This window comes from Ambystoma mexicanum, chromosome 3q, assembly GCF_040938575.1.
Source record: "Ambystoma mexicanum isolate Mex_15411 chromosome 3q, UKY_AmexF1_1, whole genome shotgun sequence".
In the NCBI taxonomy this organism is placed as follows: Eukaryota; Metazoa; Chordata; class Amphibia; order Caudata; family Ambystomatidae; genus Ambystoma; species Ambystoma mexicanum.
In genome coordinates, this window is record NC_090926.1 from 762,426,646 (window position 1) to 762,434,462 (window position 7,817).

The following is a 7,817-nucleotide window of genomic DNA, read 5'->3' on the forward strand; positions in this document are numbered from 1 at the left end:
CGTCTGGAGGTGCATGCCATGCCAAGCAGCGAGCCCACTGGAAAGAGCGCCGCCGCTCATCTCTATGGAGAGAAGTGAAAGGCCCTGGGGCACAGTCCATGCCGACTTTGGGTCAACAGGGAGAGGCATGTACTTTTTGGCCGTGGTCGACCAATGGTCAAGATATCCTGAGGTGGAGCTAGTAGACTCAACAGCAAGCGACCAGACGATATTAGTCCTAGAAAATGTTTTCGCAACTCATAGCTTCCCAGAAATACTATGCTCCAACAATGGTCCACCATTCACAGGGAACCAGTTTTCGCAGTACATGAAGGAGAGAGGGATTCAAAATCGAAAAGTATCACCACTCTGGCCCCGCGCAAATGTAGAAGCTGAAAGACTCATGAGGATGCTGAACAAGTGTTCCGGATATCGGCAAGCGGAGGAGGAGATCTGAAAAGGAATCTCTTCAAATTTCTCCGAGAATACAGGACAACGCCCCATCAATCGACAGGAGTCGCACCGGCAGAAGCACTGTTTGGGTCCTGCCCGAGGGGACTCATCCCAGAAGTGGAAGGCCGAGAGCCGGGGGTCATTGAAAATGACAAAGTACGGCAAGAGAGAGCAGCCCACAACGGAAAAGAGAGTGTAAGGAGAGGCCTGCAAGAAAAAGAGGTAGCGGTAGGGGATTCGGTACTGGTAAGAAATCGCCGACCAGAAGGGAAATTGTCGCTCCCATATGAACCTCAACCCTGGACAGTCACCCATGTAAAAGGTGACCGCCGCAAGCGAAAGAGGAACCGTCACCCATAACAGGTCCTTCTTCAAGAAGGTAGAGACACGACCCCGAGAAGCAGAACCGGTAGAATTGCCCCAACCCGAGGAAGTCACTGAGGCTCCAGAAACAGACAGGCCCACGGACCAGACACCTGAGGCGGGAACGCCACTGCCGACCCCGAGCAGTAGCAGCCGGGGTACCCTGTGCGACAGAGTCGCAATCCACCAGTTCGGTTTAAGAACTATGTCCTGGACTCAGGAGACTAAGAGGGCAACCGATTCAGGTCAGCAACGCAAGTTGAGTTTGTTCAAGTTGTTTGTTCATATAATGTTTCTGTTTAAAGAAAAGGAGAGATGTTACGTCTAGGAGTAAGACGTGCACATTCGCGAGCCTCGTTCTGGGTGCTCATGCACAAGTTGAATAAACACGGTCTGTGCGGCAGTTGCTGCCGGGACCTCACAGGCGTACGACGTGTGTTCTTGTCTTCTTGCATGAATGCGTGCGTGTATGTTTGTGTGGCAGCCCGAGGCACGGGTCACACTATCACATCTGTCGAGTGTGGATTGTAATAAAAGGGGCAGGTCATTGTTGTAGTGTAATGGTAATATAAGGTAATGCATTGGTATGTAGAATGAGGCTGGTGGAACTTGGAATGTGGTGTGGCTTGGGGAAGTCAGTTGGAGTTAGATGTTAAATTAAGTAAGACCTACATGGTGGCCTGGTGTCATTCTTAATGTGATGATAAAACTTGGGTAATTCAGGACAAAACATTTACAGGCCGATTCATGGAATAATTAGCGCGGCGCAAGTGGGCAAAAACGTGCGAATCGCAGTGGAATAGCTAAAATCGCAGTGCAATTGCGAAAATCGCACGAAAAGCAGCGCACGTCGATTCATGGAAGGCCGTGCGCGAGAAAACCAGCGCATGTGCGATAAAAAAGTGCGCGGCGCACGTTGGCGCACAGGCCATCTAACAGCGTGCGCCAGGTCACAGCGAAAATCGCACAGGCCACAGCGAAATTCGCACATAGTGCGGCGCACGCAACAAAAGTAGGCGGAACACGGGCGTAACACTCGGAATGGGGAACAACTTGCCAAAACGTGGGCGTCACGGGGGAAGTACAGGGCACAAGTGCGCGGAACGCCCACACGCTCGCCTACAACACGTATTCATGGAATAGAATAGGGGAAAAAAGCGCACGCTCAAACCAGCGCACAGGCACAAACACGACCGCCACAAGAAAGCAGGCGGTAGCGTCTCTGCGGCTGTAAGAAATGTGCGCCAAAAGGTGCGCCAACAAATAGCACCTATATACTGCCATGATGAATGTCCCATACTGTGGCCCTCCAGGAAAAATGACGTGCAAAGGGGTACCCACAAACACGGACACCCGCTGACAAAAAATACGTGTGCGTGTATACCGGGGTGCGCGGGAAGTCTAACATGCGATTTCAGCAGGGTACGTGCATCACAGGGGTTCGCGTGAAGTTATTCACGCGATCGGGCCTGGGGGAGCGGGCTACGTGTATTTCAGGGGTTCGCGTGAAGTTTCTCACGCGATCGGGCCTGGGGGAGCGTGCTACGTGTATTTCAGGGGTTCGCGTGAAGTTTCACACGCGATCGGGTCTGGGGGAGCGGGCTACGTGTATTACAGGGGTTTGCGTGAAGTCCATCACGCGATCGGGCCTGGGGGAGCGTGCTACGTGTATTTCAGGGGTTCGCGTGAAGTTTCACATGCGATCGGGCCTGGGAGAGCGCGCTACGTGTATTCCAGGGGTGCGCGGGAAGTTCCACACGCGAATAGCCTGGGCGCGTGTATTTGAGGGGTGCGCGGGAAGTTCCACACGCGAATAGCCTGGGCGCATGTATTTGAGGGGTGCGCGGGAAGTTCCACACGCGAATAGCCTGGGCGCGTGTATTTCAGGGGTGCGCGGGAAGTTCCACACGCGAATAGCCTGGGTGCGCGTGTATTTCAGGGGTGCGCGGGGAGTTCCACACGCGAATAGCCTGGGTGCGTGTATTTCAGGGGTGCGCGGGAAGTTCCACACGCGAATAGCCTGGGCGCGTGTATTTCAGGGGTGCGCGGGAAGTTCCACACGCGAATAGCCTGGGCGCGTGTATTTCAGGGGTGCGCGGGAAGTTCCACACGCGAATAGCCTGGGCGCGTGTATTTCAAGGGTGCGCGGGAAGTTCCACATGTGATTTGACAGTGTGGGTCCTCCCAGGTGTACCCTGTACACCCTCACGGCCCCTGCAGGCAGCCCACACCACAGGGGACTACCCTGCATCCCTGGTCATGTCCCGCAGGCAGCCCACCCAACATGGGCATGCCCCCCAGCAAAGGCACATGTCTCCTTGAACTAATGAACACCAACTCATGTCCCCTTGCACCCCCACCCCCCAGCACTGTGGGGCACCTGCCAGCAGGCCCCCACCCATGTCCAACTCATGTCTCCCACCACCCCCACACCCCAGCCACCAGGGGCACCCTCCACCAGGCCCCCACTCATGTCTCCCACCACCCCCACACCCCAGCAGTGCAGGGGCACCCTCCACCAGGCCCCCACTCATGTCACCCACCACCCCCACCCCCCAGCCACCAGGGGCACCCTCCACCAGGCCCCCACTCATGTCTCCCACCACCCCCACGCCCCAGCAGTGCAGGGTCACCCTCCACCAGGCCCCCACTCATGTCTCCCACCACCCCCACACCCCAGCAGTGCAGGGGCAGCCTCCACCAGGCCCCCACTCATGTCACCCACCACCCCCACCCCCCAGCACTGTGGGGCACCTGCCAGCAGACCCCCACCCATGTCCAACTCATGTCTCCCACCACCCCCACACCCCAGCAGTGCAGGGGCAGCCTCCACCAGGCCCCCACTCATGTCACCCACCCCCCAGCACTGTGGGGCACCTGCCAGCAGGCCCCCACACATGTCCAACTCATGTCTCCCACCACCCCCACACCCCAGCAGTGCAGGGGCAGCCTCCACCAGGCCCCCACTCATGTCACCCACCACCCCCACCCCCCAGCACTGTGGGGCACCTGCCAGCAGGCCCCCACCCATGTCCAACTCATGTCTCCCACCACCCCCACACCCCAGCCACCAGGGGCACCCTCCACCAGGCCCCCACTCATGTCTCCCACCACCCCCACACCCCAGCAGTGCAGGGGCACCGTCCACCAGGCCCCCATTCATGTCTCCCACCACCCCCACACCCCAGCCACCAGGGGCACCCTCCACCAGGCCCCCACTCATGTCTCCCACCACCCCCACACCCCAGCAGTGCAGGGGCACCGTCCACCAGGCCCCCACTCATGTCTCCCACCACCCCCACACCCCAGCCACCAGGGGCACCCTCCACCAGGCCCCCACTCATGTCTCCCACCACCCCCACACCCCAGCACTGTGGGGCACCTGCCAGCAGGCCCCCACACATGTCCAACTCATGTCTCCCACCACCCCACACCCCAGCAGTGCAGGGGCAGCCTCCACCAGGCCCCCACTCATGTCACCCACCACCCCCACCCCCCAGCCACCAGGGGCACCCTCCACCAGGCCCCCACTCATGTCTCCCACCACCCCCACACCCCAGCCACCAGGGGCACCCTCCGCCAGGCCCCCACTCATGTCTCCCACCACCCCCACACCCCAGCAGTGCAGGGGCACCGTCCACCAGGCCCCCACTCATGTCTCCCACCACCCCCACACCCCAGCAGTGCAGGGTCACCCTCCACCAGGCCCCCACTCATGTCTCCCACCACCCCCACACCCCAGCAGTGCAGGGGCAGCCTCCACCAGGCCCCCACTCATGTCACCCACCACCCCCACCCCCCAGCACTGTGGGGCACCTGCCAGCAGGCCCACACCCATGTCCAACTCATGTCTCCCACCACCCCCACACCCCAGCAGTGCAGGGGCACCCTCCACCAGGCCCCCACTCATGTCTCCCACCACCCCCACACCCCAGCAGTGCAGGGGCACCCTCCACCAGGCCCCCACTCATGTCACCCACCACCCCCACCCCCCAGCCACCAGGGGCACCCTCCACCATGCCCCCACTCATGTCTCCCACCACCCCCACACCCCAGCAGTGCAGGGTCACCCTCCACCAGGCCCCCACTTATGTCTCCCACCACCCCCACACCCCAGCAGTGCAGGGGCAGCCTCCACCAGGCCCCCACTCATGTCACCCACCACCCCCACCCCCCAGCACTGTGGGGCACCTGCCAGCAGGCCCCCACCCATGTCCAACTCATGTCTCCCACCACCTCCACACCCCAGCAGTGCAGGAGCAGCCTCCACCAGGCCCCCACTCATGTCACCCACCACCCCCACCCCCCAGCACTGTGTGTGACTTAAGGGGTACCTTTGACTGTGTTCCCTCTGTACCCACGTTCTCCTCACCTGGGCTTTCCGAGTCGATGGTATCTTGCAGGCCTCGACGTGCCAGGTAGTCTCTCTCTTTCCTCTGGTGCGAGGGCTTGTCACGGAGAGAAGCCACTGTGGCCGCTGGGTGTGAACAGCGGCACAGTGACCCCCTCTCCGGAATCAAACCAGAAGAAGCAGGGAAAAACCCACTAGGGGAAAAAACCCTGATAAGAGGTGCCAAGACTTTTCTCAGAAGGCCAGTAGTCCACCGATGAAGAGGAGGAAGCGAAGGATCTCCAAACGCTGAAAACGTCAACTGTAGCGGTCGACCTGGAGAGTTGGCGAGGGAAACAGCAGCTGGGAAGTCCGGACTGAAGGTAGAAGTCTTTCCGAGAGGCACTGCGGAGGAACACGGGAGCACGGGAGAGAATCTCCGCGATGACCAGACTCAAGAGCTAGGTGAGAGGACGAGAGAGAGTGAGAGAGAGAGAGAGAGAGAGAGAGAGAGAGAGAGAGAGAGAGAGCACGGCAGACGCCGCCTAAAGGGGGGCGGCGGATGGCAATGGGAAACAAAGTATGGAGGTTACTGGTGACTGGACACCTATGAGAAGTAACCGCGTGGGGGAGAAAATAAAACCCCTAGTAGAATCCAAAGCGAGGTGCAGAGGAAGAGCGAAGGACCCAGAAACGAAGTAAACAACGGAGAGGGGTTGCAACGCAATGACCTGCCGGGAGGCAGGGATTTTATACTCCCGGCAGCGTTGCGTCTCGCGTTAGGAGCTGCGGCCATAAACACAAAAAAGGGACTAAAGCAACCTTCCCCCATGACCTCTCAAACTCCAACGCGGAAGTAAACGCCAGTCACGGCGATGGCCGCGACTGCGAGTGACAGTATGCCCCCCCCTAGAGTGCAACCGCCCAGGCCTACCTGGGTGCAAGCGATGGAACTTGGACAACAGTTGAGGGGCATGTACATGGGAAGCTGGCTCCCAGGAATCCTCCGACCTTGGGTAACCCTTCCATGACAGGAGGTATTCCAACCGACCATGAAGGAATCTGGAATCATGAATGGCGGAAACTTCGTATTCCTCCTGGTCGGCTGTGGTGACAGGTAGTTTCCGGCGGAGAGACCGGTGATTGGGATCTGAATAGTAAGGTTTAAGAAGAGAGGCGTGAAAAACAGGGTGTATGCGTCTGAGAGACGGAGAGAGTTGTAGACGATAGGCAACTGGATTGACCTTGGAGAGGATGGGAAAAGGGCCCAGGAAACGAGGAGATAGTTTAGAAGGTCTTGTCCATCTGGGAAGAAATCTGGTGGACAACCACACTTTGTCCCCCGGTTTCCATGAAGGTGTTTCCCTGCGGTGTTTATCGGCCTCGGTCTTATTCCGCCGTCTGCTATCCGCCAAACTCATCAATGCACTTTCCCTGGCCTCCTTGAGATTTCTTAACACCTCTTCTGCAGTGGGAGAGTTGGAGTAACTGGGTACCTCGGGCATTAGATAACGCGGGTGAACGCCGTAGGTACAATAAAAAGGTGATAGGCCAGTGGCACTGTGCTTGGAGTTGTTGTACACGAATTCCGCCGTAGGGAGTAGAGAAACCCAATTATCTTGGCACTGGGAAACAAAACATCGCAAGTACTGCTCCAAAGTTGCGTTGAGTCGCTCCGTTTGGCCGTTTGTCTGGGGGTAAAACCCTGAGGATAGGGCCCTTTCCATCCCCAATCGAGTGCATAAAGCCGTCCAGAATTTGGATATGTACTGGCTTCCTCGATCGGATATCATCTTGTCGGGGAGGCCATGATGCTTAAAGATATCTCGGGCAAAGGTTTCTGCCATTTTGGTGGCAGAAGGGAGTCCTGGAAGAGGAGAGAAATGGGCTAGCTTGCTTAGAGAGTCCACTGTCACCATGATACATGTGCATGACTCGGATTCGGGAAGCTCCACTATGAAGTCCGTGGAGATGAGACCCCACGGGCGAGTCGGCATCTCCGCTTGGGTAAGAAGTCCTAGGGGCTTCCCGGAAGCATATTTGACACTGGCACAAGTAGGGCAGGTCTTTACGTAGTTAAACACGTCTCTCCTGATGTTGGGCCACTGGAACGATCTCGAGATGAGTTCCAACGTACTATTCCCGCTTCGGTGTCCACCTAGACGTGAGTCGTGACACCATTTGAGGATTTTCCGGCGCAGTGACCCCTCAGGAATATACCACTTCTTCTTGTAGAAGACCCAGCCGTCCTTGATTTGGAAAGGAGAATCAACGGAAAAAGAGAACTGGGGAGCCTCTTGCGCAACGGCAGCCTTGACCTCCTGAAGGAAAGAACTCACTGTGGCTAAGATCCGATTTCTGTGGAATAACGGCTCAGACTTGACCGCTACCGTTTCCAAGTGGGAATCTTTGCGAGACAAAGCGTCAGCCAGACGGTTGAGAGACCCAGGGATGTACGTGATCTGGAAGTCGTACTGCGAAAACAGGTAGGCCCATCTAGCTTGTCTGGAGTTAGAACATTCCATGTCCTGTAAAGCCTTGAGGTTTTTGTGGTCAGTGCGAATGAGAAACCGATGACGGGCACCCATGAGAAGGTGCCTCCATTCCTCACAAGCCAATTTCATCGCCACCAATTCTTTCTCCAGAACCGAGTAGTTGAGCTGGCTGGGAGAAAGAGTCTTAGAGAGATAGG